The sequence below is a fragment of the Lissotriton helveticus genome, chromosome 10 (genome assembly GCF_964261635.1).
Source record: "Lissotriton helveticus chromosome 10, aLisHel1.1, whole genome shotgun sequence".
Taxonomy (NCBI): Eukaryota; Metazoa; Chordata; class Amphibia; order Caudata; family Salamandridae; genus Lissotriton; species Lissotriton helveticus.
This window is the reverse complement of record NC_136071.1, coordinates 211561770-211578989: the sequence shown is the minus strand read 5'-3', so window position 1 is coordinate 211578989 and position 17220 is coordinate 211561770. Positions and strand designations below refer to the sequence as shown.

At 45.2% G+C, this 17220-nt stretch overlaps 1 pseudogene; it reads left to right on the top strand.

The window, feature by feature from the left end:
- Positions 1-3584: 3584 nt before the first annotated feature.
- On the top strand, positions 3585-15309 carry LOC144783979 (lipase maturation factor 2 pseudogene; annotated as a pseudogene).
- The last annotated feature ends 1911 nt before the right edge of the window (positions 15310-17220 follow it).

Genomic DNA, 17220 nt, shown 5'->3' with positions numbered 1-17220 from the left:
GAAGGATTGAGAAGGTTCTATAGAATCAGGGACCATGGGGTTGGATAGCTTTTTTACCACCTGGAATAACTGTTTGCTCGAATTTTGAGCTGATTCTATTTGTGTGGTGTAATAATTACATTTTTCCTTAATAAGAAGTTTTTTATAATTTTGCAGGGCTGTCTTGTATCTCTCTTTGTCATTATTGTCGTAATTCCTGCGCCAGCGTCTCTCTAGATTGCGACATCTTTGTCTCTCGAGCCTTAGTAGTTCGGAAAACCAAGGAGCAGAAGGTTTATTACGGTTAGGCCGTAGATTTTTGACAGGTGCCACATAATCTAGTGCGTCGTTCAACCAGCGCACGTAGTTATTGGATGCTTCACTTGGGTCATTTGACTTTTTGTATTTATTGGCTTTGAGTACATTATTAAAAACATGGTGGTCAATATTTTTCCAATCACGACATTTAATTTGTGAACATGCAGATGGTACGCAATGTTTATGTTTCCTAATTAAAATAGAGAATACGACTGCTGAATGATCAGTCCAGGTGAGTGAAATCACCGTAGGTTGATTCATGAATATGTTATTAGTGAATAGTCCGTCCAAGATATGGCCGGCTTGGTGGGTGGGTGATGAGACTCGTTGTTCTAAGCCTACTGCTTGAAAATCAGAGATAATCTTGATGGAATCTTTATCAGCCCGATTTTCTAGATGAAAATTAAAATCACCCAGTATTGTGTATTCTGTATATGCAGCTACTGGTTCTAATAGAGGATTAAGAGCTTCCAGGAAGGATGTACGTGAGGTAGGCGGTCGGTAAAGTAATATGCCTTTAAAAGTTTGAGTGGGAGAAAGAGTAAAGGTGAAGCATAAGGCTTCCATGAAATCGTGGATCATTGGTTCAGTTTTTAGAGCCAGGTTAGCACGATGTATGATAGCTAAACCACCCCCTCTTTTTCCAGAGGGTCTATCTAGTCGGGTGACATAATAGCCATCAGGAGTAGCTATCTTAAAGTCCGGGCCAGAGGCCGAGTCAGCCCAGGTCTCTGTAATAAACAGTATGTCAAAATTCAGCAACCTCATACCTATGTTTGACAAGGGAGCGAGCGTTTATAAGTGCACAATGTACAGAATCTTCAGGGATGAGTGGCATCCTAGGGGCAGCTAGATTAAAATGAGGAGAAGTAGATTTAAAAGCACAATTTGGACAAGGATTAAAAGGCAGATTGGCCAGAGAGTCAACAGAGAAGTGGGAACATCCTTTATCAATTAAAGTATTGCCTATACACAAAAGTTGGGATCGCGTGTAGGTTATTACCTTGGGAATATTGTGGGTGTAGCAGGAGGCAGGGGGTATGGCGCACAGCACGGATCCAGCGCGGACTGGCGCAGACTGGCACCCCTTTGGCATGGCTTCGGCGCAGTGTCGGCGCTCCCGCTGCGCTCGACCGCTGCGCTTGAGAGTGACCATTTTATCCTTTCAGCCCCGCCCCCAGCTGGAACGCTAACTCCGTTCAGCTCGGGGAGGCGGCTCTGTAATTTTGAAGCTGACCCTGCCCTCCACACAATCGGCACAAGCCGCGATGGAACGGGGCTGGGGGTCCACAAATATAGTAAGTTAATACATGTGTTTTAAGCGTCTTAGGCAATCAATTATTGTTCAATTAAGAGCACGTTTAAAACAGAGTACAAATACGATTTAAAAAAGTACACAATAATGAATCCCAGTGTGCAGAGGAGGAGCCCCTCGCAATCTGCACGAGCTCTGATATCAAAAAACTGCCAAGGAGCTGCCACCACCTTGTAAGTCGTCAGAGCCCTGAATCACGCTTGTATTTATCCTTTCAGCCCCGCTCCCAGCTGGAACGCTAACTCCGTTCAGCTCGGGGAGGCGGCTCTGTAATTTTGAAGCTGACCCTGCCCTCCACACAATCGGCACAAGCCGCGATGGAACGGGGCTGGGGGTCCACAAATATAGTAAGTTAATACATGTGTTTTAAGCGTCTTAGGCAATCAATTATTGTTCAATTAAGAGCACGTTTAAAACAGAGTACAAATACGATTTAAAAAAGTACACAATAATGAATCCCAGTGTGCAGAGGAGGAGCCCCTCGCAATCTGCACGAGCTCTGATATCAAAAAACTGCCAAGGAGCTGCCACCACCTTGTAAGTATATCTTTCTCACCAAAAGCTTTCGGGTTCACATCTGATTCCGTCAAGTTAACATCCTGCCATTTCTCCTCAAATAGCTTATCAGAAATAGTTGTGATTGGTGATCCTGAGTCAGCAGTGAATTGTAGCTCAACATCACCAATTTTTGCATCACCTATTGGCCCTTTTATCCTTCCATCAATCACTTCTACACATAAAATTATATTAGCGCACATTTCTTCATCAAAATCTACGACAGTGTTTACATTTACATTACCATATGCTTTTCTTGTTTTACATAAAGTTGAATAATGACCAAACTTTTTACACTTTACACATTTTTTACCTATCGCAGGACATGTTTTGCAGTCAGCTAAATGTTCCTTAGAACCGCATCTATAACAACTTAATTGTTTCCCTCCTACCTTTTTCTCACTCCAATTCTTCTCATAGCTTTTATTTTCACATTTTCTTTTATCCTGTAGATAAAATACATTAGCGTTACCACATGCACTTGACAATTCTTTTGTAGATACCATTGACCTTTCGATTCCCTTCGCGATATCTACAACTTCCTGTAACGTAGGCTTCTTACACGCTAGCAACCTTTCCTGCACCTTTTTTGAGTAGCAGTAAAATACAATCTGGTCTCTGATATATGTATCTGTCATGTCCTCAAATTCACATTCTATAGCAAGGACACGCAGACATGCAATATACTCATCAATAGTTTCCCCCTCTTGCTGCTTCCTCAGCGCAAATTTGTGTCTTCCCACCATTATATTACTCTCTTCATCAAACTGTACTTCAAGTCTTTTTATAGCTTCCTGGTACTCATTTAAAGGTATAAAGACTCCAGGGGGATGCTCAAACTCCGGCAAGCTATCAAACACTTCTTGCCCTGCTTTTCCCAGAAGGCCAAATAACAGAGCGCACTTCCTTTCAGCATCGTATCCTTTGCCATCAATGGACACAATGTAATTCTCAAATGCCCTAATCCATTTCTTCCATCTCATTGCTGGTTTACCAGGCTCATCCAGGAAGAGAGGTGGCACACAAATGTTATTGCTTTGTGCCATATTGCCCTTCAAATCTTTTCCTTGTATGACTTCTTTTTTTTTTTTTTAATATTTGATCCTTGTAACCTTTGTTATCTTTTTTCCTCTGCTGCCTCCTACGCTACTAAACTTATTGTCTTACTTCAGTTTATTGTTTAGTTGGTTATTTCCTATGACTTGTATAATACTTTTATTCCCTTAAGGATTAGTTTAGCTCTGTAACATTCAAATCGCCGCTTTTGCTCCTATACACGCTCAATGCATTTGAATATTCTCCGTGTTTATTTGAGGAGAAAATTATTTTTCAAGATGGCCGCCCGCTATTGACGCTCTATGACGTCTTCGGCCAGTATCCAATGGTTACGCGGATGCCTGCCTTTCAATTTCCCGGCATGCTTCACGCGGCGCAGCTGACAGGATTCCGGAGCGCGCCTATGCCGGCAGCCTTAATACAGCTGACAGGATTTCTCACACTTCAATGCCGTCGTCTTTACACTGCTGACAGGGTTGTTAAGCACTCTTACGCCGGTAGCCTTTACGCGGCCGATCAAACTCCGCAGCGCACTTGCTTGCAGCCTTATCCTCGCACATCAAAGTTCATCATGTCGAACTTCCTCAGCGCATTTACGCCTGTAGCCTTTGCCTCACACTTCAAAGTTCCGCTGCACTTACTTCAATTCAATCGGATGTTCTTTTTTTTTTTTTTTCGACTTCACATCCCTTCATTTCACGTTCCTGGTAACACCGCGGTGACTCTTCAATCAGCCCCGCAACTCATCACTCAAGATGACCATTGCCCGTGGGCCCGTGTCGGATCCCGTCCTCGTCGCCAATTGTTGTGGGGGACTAATAAAGAGGTAGTCTTATATTGATATATTGACTAAGTTTATTAACTCAATATCAGGGCCCACGGGGAGCCAGGGGAAGGGACGCAGTCACTGTCAGCGCTAACCCGGCATCTGACAGATGACAGCTGTGACGTCACCTATGTAGTCTCCGAACATTCGGAGATGACAGAGCGTGACACGTTTAATAGAAATAGAGAACACACACTGTACGATTAACACATGTTCAACAGGCCCTAGTTCCTAAAGGAATTGTCCTTCCAGCTTCTGAGCCTTCTTCTCTGTCCTGATATTTTCCCTCCTCCTTCCCCCAGGAACTGCATAACCTTAATTGATAGCACATGGCACCATAACATTTTGGCTCTCACGTTGGCTTCTCTTTCACCTCATGTTTGCAGCAGAGGGCAGTGAATCTGACAAGTTGCTGCCCCACTTGGTGGGGAGTAAGACAACTGGCCTATCAGTGCGAGACAGAGTGTATGCTCATCAGTTTCCTGTGTGGTTCCAGAAGTTCTCAAATGTTGCCAGCTATGTGATTAAGTTTGCCATCCTTCTGCTCTTCTTTGTTCCTGTTCACCATCTAATGCGGCGCATTCCGGATCCACGTTTTGCCGTTTGCCGCGAGTGAGCAGGGAGATGCCGAAGCAGCAGCAGCCGAGCTCACAGCCAGGCTCCAGCCTCGCTTTTGCCGTCAGGTCCAGCATCGGGCTTCCCTACCGGGGGACAATTGGATTGTGGCCCAGTTCACGGCTGCACCGGGCCGTGGATTGAGCGCGGTTTGGCGCAGTTGAGCGCACTCGGTCTCCGGGCCTCGGTCCTCTCTGATTTTTGTTCCTGCCGCTAGTGCTATGAACTGAGGATCCCGGGGGCCGGGTGCGGTGACCCTGCGGTGAGCTGCTAATGTCCGGAGGCCTCTGGGAGCTGGTTGCAGAGGTGGACACAGTTGTCCAGCGGGCACAGGAACATAAAGCTTCAACGCCCACACTTATTGGCCTGGAGGTGAGGCGAGGAAAAGGGAGTGCGGGAAACGGGGGAGCGAAGCTAAGGGAGTGCAGAGGTTAAGCACTCATTTCTGCTCGTCTCCCTTTGATTACCTGCAGACCTCCCTCTGGTTTTTGGCTTATTGAACTATGGTGAGTGGTACTGGCACACAGGACTGGGCAAAACCTGTTGGGTTCTGATTTTTACCACGGCTTTGCATCCACTCTTTCTCCCTGTCTCCCCATTCACCTATTTCGCCTATTAGCAAGGTGACCCAGCGAGAAGGGGCCGAAGGGGACCGCAAGGAGCACCAACGAAGCACAGCCCCCCGGAATCTGCCTACCTGTTTAAAGAAGCCTGCATCTCCGGCGTCCAAGAGCCCCGAAAGGACACCAGTCTCGACCCCTACCTACGGAGAGAGGAGGGGAGCGAGTTGGTGGAGACAGTTGTCTGGCAGGGGGGGTTTGAAGCCTAGAGGGAGATCGGCGGGGGGGCAGCTAATAAGTGAGCCAACAAGTGAGATACTAAGTCCTAAGAGCTACAGAAGCAGTAAGGGGGGTCCCAGGAGCTTCGTGGCGAGGTCCAGAGCCCCAGCCCTCCCAAAAGTTTAATTAAAACAAAAAGAGGATCACCACAGGGTGCTATGAGGACCCCCAGCCTTAATCAGGAAATCCATCGTTCGGGGGGCCATCAATCAATAACTCAGAGACAACCAAGTGACAACACTTAGTAAACGGACCATGAGATCAGGGAAGCCTCGAGGTGGTGAAGAAAAACCTCCAGGGAAGACAAAAAAAGGAAGAGGGGGCCCACCTAGTACAAACAAAGAGGAAGATGTAGGAACGGCCATGGGCAGGGGCATGAGCTTCCAAAGGCCGATATCTCTGAAAGTGACAGACAACGGGCCAGACCCACACATAGATCCTCCATCGTCTTTTGACTCTATAAAACAAGGGTCCTGGAGCCCTGCCCTCGCACCTAGTGTCGCAGAGGATTCCTACATGGACAACACAGAAAGCAGACCAGCAAAAACTAATAAGGGAGAAACAGCGGACGGGGCAATAGCCTCCCAGGTCCACTATGCACCAGGTCCAGGCTTTAAAACCAGCAAACGGGCGCTAATTTCTGACTTTCTCAAAGTATGCCATAGACTTTCCACAGGGAGCAGCAAGGAGCATACAGAAAATAATGACAGCACCAACGCTAATGTTGAAAATCAAAAGGTCGCCATGGATATCACGCACTGTAGCAATAAATCAACATCTTCAAAGCACAAATTAAGGACTAAAAGCGAGTCCAGTAATGCCCCCAAAACAAAAACAAGAGGGAACCCAGTGAGCGTGGTCACCGGCCTTCCTGAGTTAGACGATCAAAGCAGGTTACAACCAGCTAAAGGATCAACCTTACCCACAGCACAACTACCTCCCCAGGCTCCACAAGCAATTCACCCTCAAACGGCTAGTGCCACCGTCCACTGGGATCCCGACACAAGCAGTGACATTGTTCTCTCGCAGAAAAGCCACTGGGCAGCCCAGAAAACGACAACTAAAGAAACAGAAGGAGGCACTCTGTACAACAAAAATCTTACCCAAGACTCGAGTTCATTTTCAATGGTTTATTATCCCAGTCTAATGAGAGACTAATTTTCATCGGAACAAGACAACATGGGGGAAAACCATAGTAATCTCTTCTTAGGGTTAGAAATCAAAAACACCAAAAACTTCAATCCACAAGAAGCAAATGAAATAGTAGATCTCAAACAAAGTAGGTGCCTGCCCCTATAAACGAACGAGCAAAGTTCACGAAAGGAAGAGGACACTCAAAACATGACCCCTCAGAGGAGTGAACAGCCGCATGAGTACATTACAAACACAGAATACCCTGATCATCTAGAATATTCTCCCCTACTAACCCAAATACAGGGGGAAACACCGAAGAGCACTCCAACGGCCACCGTATGGCCGCAACTATTAAATACCATAGAAACCATAGGCAGAGCAATGTCATACCCTGCAGACAAACTAGACATGCAAGTCGATCTGCTTAACATCTTGGCTATCCACATCCAGGGGATAGAAGCAAATTTACAGGACCTTAACACCATGATAAAGAAGGTGCAACTCGACAAGGACATTACATTTCATACTTGCTACTGCCCCCAAATAATTGACAAACTGGCCACCGTACCAACTTTGATGTCACAGATATTGGGGGTTGTTAAGGAATCACCTAAGGAGATCAGCAAAACCACCACTCAGGATATGGTTGAACAAGACAGCCAGGAGGGAAGTGGCAGGGCAAGCGGTGTCTGGAACAAAGAAGAGAGCCTCGAAGTACTAGATCAGTCAAGCTCCTCCTCTCCAGACAACACCAAGATGCCAGCGAACTTAGATGAACAAGTTCATTCTGAGGCGGTAGAGGATGTACCACAAAACCAGGATGCACAAACAAAAGACCAAACAAGCCCCAAACAATCGAAGCTGGCAACCTCTCTCACAAAGAGAGAAAGGAAGCACTTGAGAAAAGCAAGAAAAACCAAATCAAACATCCGAGGGCTGCCGATGACGCATCCTCAAAAAAACAATTTTGATTCTAACTAAGCATGGGCGGATTTCACGGATCCACGATCCGCGAATTTTGCGGATTTGCGTATTGTTGATCCGCAAAATCCGCGGATTTGCGGATTGCGCTCGTGAAAGTCAAGGATGCAAAGGCCTCTATCCAGCATCACAGCTGATTTTCGACGGTAGATTTGGGAAGAAAGCACACCTGCCCAGCCTCGACAATGCTCACGATTGTTTTTGGGCTGATTTATGCATCACTGAATTTGAGCTTCAACTGTCCATCATAGTGGGTAAATGGCGGGAAGACGGTTCACACCGCAAGTGTGTGGGCGGGGCCAAACGAGCGGGGCTTCCATGCGAGCACACATGCCTCTGGTGTGTATAAAAGGGCAGAGACCGATCAGAGCAGCAGATGAAGAGAAAGAAGCTCCTGGTCACAGGAACAGCCAGGGGATTGCGCTCGTGAAAGTCAAGGATGCAAAGGCCTCTATCCAGCATCACAGCTGATTTTCGACTGTAGATTTGGGAAGAAAGCACACCTGCCCAGCCTCGACAATGCTCATGATTGTTTTTGGGCTGATTTATGCATCACTGAATTTGAGCTTCAACTGTCCATCATAGTGGGTAAATGGCGGGAAGACGGTTCACACCGCAAGTGTGTGGGCGGGGCCAAACGGGCGGGGCTTTCATGCGAGCACACATGCCTCTGGTGTGTATAAAAGGTCAGAGACCGATCAGAGCAGCAGATGAAGAGAAAGAAGCTCCTGGTCACAGGAACAGCCAGGGGATTGCGCTCGTGAAAGTCAAGGATGCAAAGGCCTCTATCCAGCATCACAGCTGATTTTCGACGGTAGATTTGGGAAGAAAGCACACCTGCCCAGCCTCGACAATGCTCACGATTGTTTTTGGGCTGATTTATGCATCACTGAATTTGAGCTTCAACTGTCCATCATAGTGGGTAAATGGCGGGAAGACGGTGCACATCGCGAGTGTGTGAGCGGGACCAAACGTGCGGGTATTCCATGCGAGTCCATGCCTCTTGTGTGTATAAAAGGTCAGAGACCGATCAGGAAGCACTAATAGATAAAATAAAGCAGGTGCTCGAGCACCTGCTTTATTTTATCTATTAGTGCTTCCTGTTGAAGCTAACTTAGCTGACTTAGTAACTATTTTAGGATGGCGCTGGCAGCTTGCCGGCGCCATCCTAAAATAGTTACAACTTCAAGCTTGAAGGCTTGAACTTTTGCCCCCCGAATGCGCCGCTCGCCTATTCGCGGATTTTCGGTAAATTCGCTGGAGTTCGCGGATTGCAGATTTACCGAAAATCCGCAAAATCCGCGAGCGGAGTAGATTTGACGCTCATACTTAATTCTAACGATACCAACGACAAGGTGCTGACAGAGGGAGACCCCTCTCAAAATAAAACAAATCCTGCACTTGGGTCAACTCCAACTGACAACTCCTTAATAGAGGAGGCCATCACTCCAGACGGCCCAATCCAACAAACTAGTCCAATTCAGCAAGCAAGGAAAGTGTTCAGCATATTCAACATCCCGGTAGGGAAAGAAGAACTCAAACCTTTCAGTCCAGGAATATTAAAACACACAGACACTGTGCACGGTAATAAAGCAAATATTAACTTTTCTACCTTGCAAGCGGCCCCCAATAGCAGGAAAGTGGACTCAGAGAGATGTACGAAGCCCAATGGAGGAAAGAAACAGGCACAGCCATCAGGAGCAACATACGTTCCACCAGTTGCTAACTCCACCAGTATTGAGAGAAACTGTTTCCAACATCAAATTAACTCTGCCCCATTAGTCCCGGAGCCTAGCCTGGCAGGCACAGCCACTTCAAGTAAAGGGGGAAAAAAATGCTACATAGAACCAATACGAGTAATCTCAAGCAAAAAAGTTAAACTAATTCCGCTATACAGCTCGAGAGGACCACATGACATATTGAATAGAGGGTCTATTCTAAAACTCTTAGAAGAATTACCAGCCCTGCGTCATATAAAATCAGGTGATTTGGAATCAATTGAATTAAAATTAAACCCTCACCAAGCAGGCCCAGACTCCACGATTATAACATGGACCGACCACAGCTTTACAGAACAAATCCTGCAGCATAGGGAGAAATTCGCCCTATGGGGCATAGAGTTAATAAAGGTGGAGCCCGCACAATACCCCAGTCCGCTCCAGAAACAAAGTCCGAAACTGAGCCTCTTAAAAGGCGCGAAAGGCGCAGACCAAAGAAGCACCATGACAGAAGAAGGTCACCTACCTAGGCAAATTACAATCACAATTGCTCACCATGAAGAAGTCACACTTGAGAGGTACCCACAACCTCCCTTTGTTTTAAAGCAGAGGGGTGTAGAATGAATTAACCCAAGACAAACATCAGGAAAAGAGCAGGGTTGCAAGATCTGGTTTTGGAACGTCAACGGGTTAATCACAAAGTTGGAGGAAGATGATTTCATAGAGTTCATCACACAACACAACATACTTCTGCTTCAGGAAACCTGGCAGATAAAAAACTTGCCACTCGTGAGATATAAAGAACATTTCATCCCAGCACAAAAGGAGGCACGGCATGGTAGGGCAAATTGAGGGCTGTCAATCTTTATATCCACCGACTTCCTTTGGAGAGATGTCTGTATTGATTTAGATTCGCCATGGATGCAATGGTTCAAAGTCAAAATCTCTCCTACCGTGGGTCTATTAATTCTGAATTTATATATGCACCCAGCGGGAAAACATAAAGGGATAAGAATTAAGGAACTAATAGCTGCAATTACAGCGCTGAAAACCACCTACCCAAGTGATAATATGATAATAACAGGTGACTTCAACATGAACCTAATCCAAGGACAGGAGAGAAATTTAGCGACCTTTATACAGCCACGACAGGGCAATCAAAGTAGACAAGAAGCAATGGGGTAGAAATGTGCAGCAAAATTGGAAGCCCTCTTTCTGCACAGGCTAAATGGAAGGGGTCCCTTGGACAGACCTGCAGCCCTAACGAGGGTCACCAGGAATACAGGCTCAAAAATAGATTTTACATTAGCAGACCCAGATCTATTTCCTTACATTAAAGATTTCCATATCCTGGAACGGGTTGAAAGTGACCACTATCCCCAGATCTTTACATTATCTATCAATCCAAAAGAGTTGGAGCAGGCGCATCCCCTAACATTGAACACTCAACTCTTTAACTTACAACGATTAAACTGGAATGAAGACAACATCTCCAATCTAATGGAGACATGTCGCTCATTGCTCTCACTGTCAGTGGAAGCTCAAGACATAGTAAAGGCCTGGTAGTCTTTCGCAGTCAACATCATTAAAAAATACCAAAACAAGTGCAGAGGTCACAAAATAACAAGAAACGGAGGAGGGAAGTGGTACACGCAAAAATGCGTTCAATGAAAATACGGATGAATACATACCTAAGGTCATTTCAAAAAAAGGACACCCAATTATCACAACAAACTCTCACATCAATAGAAAATTTTAAAAAGGAGCAAAAATGTGAAACCAAGGTGACCAAGCAAAAGTATAAGGAAAACCTTGAGATCACCATTCTCCATGCCAGCAAGCTGCGAAATTCCAAACAGTTCTGGGCAAAAATAAACCTTATGCTTAACGGTAAACAGCGGCAGTTCAACTTGGACATGACAGATCAAATCTGGAGCGCTCACATTGATGCAACATACAATACCACACTGGACAAGTGCATAGACAATACAACTGATATCCCAACAGAGCTCAATCCGACTCCCAGTTCGAGAACAACCCCAGAAGCTGGGAATCCCAGCAAGCAAAAAGACTCACCTCATGCGCTCAGTCTTGTACTGGTGGAAGCTTCAGCTCTGGACCCAATAAAGTCATTCCAAACCAAAGAAAGCAGCAAGCCAGCCTTTCTGGAGCATAAAGGAGAAGCAGAGCAGATAACTCAAAAGCAGGTTCTGAAGACTATAATTCACCTAAGAGCAGACGGGGCTCTCGGACCAAATGGCCTAGCCAACGCTCTATTTAGGCAAGATCCTGCGTTTTGGTCTAGCCTCTTATCCCCCTTGTTTTGTAACAGCTTAAAGACCGGGAATATTCCTGACTCCTGGAGGGGCAGCATCCTTCAACCAATTCATAAATCGGGGACACGCTCAGACCCCAACAATTACAGGTTAATAGCCCTAATAGACGCTGAGGCCAAGATCTACGCATCCAACTTATTGGCAGTACTGGAGATTTGGGTCAGAAGCAAAAACGTGATCCCAATGACACAAACAGGATTCCGGGCCGGCATGGGCACCCTAACAAACTTATCAGCACTACCTCTCCTAGCTAAGAAAGCAATTGATAACTCTAACATCCTATATACATGCTTTCTAGACCTCAAAGCTGCTTTCGATAAAGTGCCAAGATCTAAACTATGGGCTAAAATGAAAGCTTGGGGCGCCCCTCCCAACTTATTGGAAGCAAGCATCAACTTATATTCACATACCTGGTTCCAAATAAAAAAAGATGACGGTCGGCGCCTAACAAAGAAATTACCATCAATAAACGGGCTAAAGCAAGGATGTGTGCTGGCCCCTAGCCTATTTAACATCTATACCGCCGACCTAGAGAGCGACCTACGCGCAATCCAGGGTGACCCACTTAAATTGGGACATACACCCATAGCGAGTCTGCAATACGCAGAAGACATTGTGCTCCTCTCTCAAACTCTACTTGGTTTACAACTGCTGATCTCACAACTTGCGCTGTACATCTCAAACGCACAATTAACAATAAACCTCAAAAAATCTATTGTCCTATGTTTCTCCAGCACTCGTAAAAAACAACCAAAATTTGTTTGGAGGATAAATGCTGGTATTCTACCCCAGGTGGATGAATACAAATATTTGGGCATTCTAGTAGATTGCCAATTAAACTACCAACATCATTTATACCTTGGGAATGCAAAATCAAAACAACTTCAATTTGGTCTCAAAACTATAAAAAAAAAATACGCGGAATTTCAATTGGTCCCCTGCTAAAGGTTGTAGCAGCAACATTTCTGCCTTCAATCACATATGGCTTGGAAATGATGGCCATCAAGGACTCTAGAACGCTAAACCTTGCCCAATCAACAATGTCTAAAAAACTCTTCTCAATTCCGCAACATATTTGCCAAGTGCTAATACGCTTGGAATACGGATTAACAAACCAGATACTGGCCAGACAAGAGGTCCTGGCCAAATATTATTGGCGCATGAGAGATGCTGAAGATAACACGCTCGCCCATCTCTGTTGGGAAGAGGCCAAAAAACAGGCTAGGGACCATTCCATATGCAAGTCTCTTAGGCAAGCGCTTCTATCGCTAAATCTGGAAGAAGCTTGGCATTCACCAATGTCATATCTTATTTTTAAACAAACCACCAACAAAGCCGTCAAACAAGCATCGTTGCTAATAGACAAAGCATTAGTGGATGGCAAAAGTCATGCCTGGATCGTGATGCCAACGTATAAACAACTGAAACAACAATCCTATTTACAAGAATGTTTCAGGGATCAATATAAGAGGAAACTAAGCTCATTGAGGTTGGGGTGGTTTCCGAGTAAAGACCTCACCCCAAAATGGTTTCGGACCTGGCAAACTCCGGATTGTCGCCTCTGTGATAAGGGAGTAGAGTCGTTATTGTATCTATTATGTATCTCTCTGGCCTTACAAAATCAGAGGAAGATCCTTCTACGGCACTCCTAAGAGAAACACAAGTCAGGACCTGCAGGGCAGCTGTGATAAAATGTCTCAGTGGGTCTTCGATACAACTTTCCTGCAAAACGATAGAATTCCTGATATTTGCTGCTCAAGAGCTCGAAAAAAAGGAAGGAGCAAAAGAGGAACTGAGACATATGGACACCTTGCAGCCGGACCCAAATCCTCTTTCATACTCTTTACAGCCACCCTCCCCCTCTTCTTCTCTTTTATTTTAAGACACTGCAAGCATTTTATTTAAGACAAGAGGGGACAGTTACATCCAATCAAATATAAGCCCTTAAGTGTGCAGCACCCCTTGTTATAACTGTCATTTGCTGGCCCCAATCTTTTAATGAGAGGGCCACCGCCTTTTACAAGTGCTACCCCTGTTTCCTTTTATCTTTGTATATTTAAAAATGCTCTCCCTGTTTTTACTTATCATGTATATCTGTGCAAAGTAGCCCAGGACATGGGGCATGTTTTATGCTGTTTTACGCTGATTCAATATGTTGATGTTTATCACATAGTGGTAAGTTCCACCCTTTTACGATTTTAACAAATCAAATAAAATTATTATGTTGTTGCTGTTCACCATCTGAGGATCTTCTCCTTTTATTGCCAAGTTTTGCTTCTGGTCTTAATCCACATAACAGGAAACTATAACTTCTTTAACATACTTACCATTGTACTATGCTTCTCACTTCTGGACAATGAGCATGTAGGATTCTGTTTGGGTCGCGGCAAAAAGAAAACCTCCAGCTCATGGACATCAACCCAGCAGTTTGTCTTAAACACCTTGCTGGAATTTGCTGCCAATGACTTATTGCTAACAAGGAGTGCTCGATACTTTGACTTGAAGATTAACTGGGAAAACCATATCATTGAATCCAAACCAGTGTTTATGTGCCATGAGTTTATGCAGTGGCTGAATGCTGTCACATTGCCAATCATGGGAATTGGAGCACTTTTTTGGGAATTCCTCTCTACTGTGCACAGGTGTGCCTGTGTCAGGGGCAGTTTACAGGAGCCGTGGACGTTTTTGCAGATGGCTGTCTTTCTGCAGCTGCAATGAGCCTGTTTGCCATCAGCTTGATGCACTTTATGTGCATTGAGTTGTAGTCTTTTGGGAAGCTTTGGCCTGGCAGCCACCAAATGTCAAGTTTTACTAGTTGACACACTTTATGGGCTCTTCAGAAGAATGTGGGGCTGTCCCGAGGTCATAGTAGAAGGAAGCTGTGGCAATGAATCATGGATGATTTATGTACAAATCGGGCAACATTAGTACTCCACCGCCATTTGTGGCTCTTCACCAGCGTCGACATGACAAGCAGATGTGGTTTGCTGCTTTGGGACACCAGTCACAAAGTCCCTGGTTCACCAACTTTATCTACTGATTGCTGTTGGGGAAGAAAGATGTTATAAACCTGCTGTAGGTGGAGGAGTTCATATATCCCTTCAGGTCCCAACCTCCTGCATTAATCACAGTCCAGCTCTACAAATACTGGTTCACAGAAGCCAACGAGAAATGAGAGCTGCCCGACAGTGGTGGCAGCATCTGGAAGAATTGTATCCTACTGTGTTTCTGGGGGATGCCAAACATAAGTCAATGTTCATGGCAACATGGTCGGCTGGATAAAGGAACTCTGAGGCGAGTTACGGAGCAACCCCTGTCATATGCCCTTAAGGCTATCCGGACTATGTCCACCAGTACACTGCACCTGCTGTGCAGTGATCGTTTCTCCTCACGGCAGTCACAATAAGCCTTCTAAGAGCAATCATGGGTCGGATATCTTTCAACAAGCAGAAAAGTCCAAAGTCACCTGGCATTTCTATGGCACAGAACTTAGAAGACAAAAACACAAAAACCACAAACAAAAGGGCAAAAAGCAGAAATAACAGAGGACAAACCGGAACTAAACCAAAGGCCTGCAGCCCAAGCTGTAGGAGATGGGCTAAGTAATGTCAAGAGGAAGAAAGCAGAAAAAAGTTAGTCCATTCACACCTCCTCCTGTATCAGAAACCACTGTTACTGCTGAATCAATCACAGTCTGCGTTCAATCATTTTAGCCAACATTTCTTATTATTCTAATATTTGCTTTATCTTAAATATGAATGCTGTCTTTCTGCATTTCATTACCATCTTCTCCATTGTGGCTATCTTCTGTCGGATATAGTGGATTCAGTCAGAATTTACACAATCCGAGCCAAGTGCTTGCATCTGATTGACATTGAGACACTGCCCGTGGAAAAACTTCTTCTGTTGTAAGCTCAGCTCGTCATGAGCCACGGCGCTCATGTGCTCATAACGAGCTGAGCTCGTCATGACCGTTAGAACGCTCGCACGCTGGGCAAATTCCCCTGCTGTGCGAGCGTTCTATGAAAACGGGTGTGGTAAAACGGGTGTGGTCATGACTAGCTGAGCTCGTCATGAGCACACAAGCACTGTGCCTCGTGACGAGCTGAGCTCGTCATGAGCACCGGGGCGCTGCGCGCGTCCCCCCTCCCCCCATCACAGCGAGGGAATATGCCCCGCACAAAGGGGTTAAATACTCCGACAACGCTGTGATTAGTTTTTTTTTGTTAGAACCATGTGTAGCAGCTAAGTGAACGATTCTTAAAATCAAAGCCTATACCATCTATACATCTATACATCCATAAATAAGGCATAAATAGACATCTATAAATAAGGTTGAGAAGATCAGGCTTAAGTTGAGGCTGCAACTGGACTTTTCATGTTTTGCTGGATTGCTGCTGGGATGGGGAAGGGAGCGACGCAGTTTGCATTGACCACAAAGGACATTTTTCTAATGTATGCTGACAAAATTCTGGACAGTGTAACACACACACACCCATACACTCACTCACACACACATACAAAAGACATGCTCTCACTCATACACACAAAGTGAAACTTACCTGGGATAACGCCCAACATACCCTTCACCATTTCCAACTACCCAGATTTAACAAACAGGGCGCCAGAGGGAGGCTCATAACCTTATGTCCATTTAGAAGTTCAGATAGGATGGGAGGCTGTCCTTTTCCTTTATCATGGCTTTTGGTTTAGCATAAGGGTGCATGACTGACAGGCCTCAGATCATCATTATTTGACATACTGCACTGTGTGACGCTAGTGAAGCATATCAGATATGTATTTGGTCTGTGTAAGGATGAGCTGTACTAGTCCATGCATGACACATGAGCAATACAGCTAGGGAGGGGGACATTCTTCCGGTGCAAGGTGATATTACAGCTTGTATTTGTAAACAAATTATCAGTGGAATTGTTTTTCAATTAAAAGCTTTAATATGGTAATAATGAGATGTAAAGTGAGTCATTATGGTTGAAAGGGGGTCAGCGCCTGTGTGCCCCTGTAAAGGAGCCACCATTGGACTCAGAATAAGGCCCTGAGGTAGGCCTTTCTGGCTGGATGCTGGCTGCAAATTTGGATAGGACTGGGTTGAAGTGACAACATCTCAAATGCAAGCTTATAATCTTGAAGCAGTAAATGGATCACTGTATGATACTGACTAACAGTTTGATGTTCTTAATAGTGTGTTGTAGACAGAAGTATTGCTCCTTAAATGGTTCATTGGTGCAAATATTAGGTTGTGTATACTGTGGACTTAAATAAGTCGCCCGACCAGACTTGTGGTACCCTGAAACCGGTCCCAGGATGCTTGTTTCAGGTCCAGGGAAGACCTGGATTGGCAGTTCGGGCTGGACTGTTCCCATGAGGCACAGAGTCAAGACTGATTTGCATATGGCCATGTCTGAACTGGGGTGGCTTGGTGAGCAAAATAACAATGGATTAAACCCAGATCTGTGACTGGGGGTGAATGTTTTGCCATTGTGCAACATTCCGTCCATCATCTTGTGTGTTTTGCTGTTCACCCGATGTG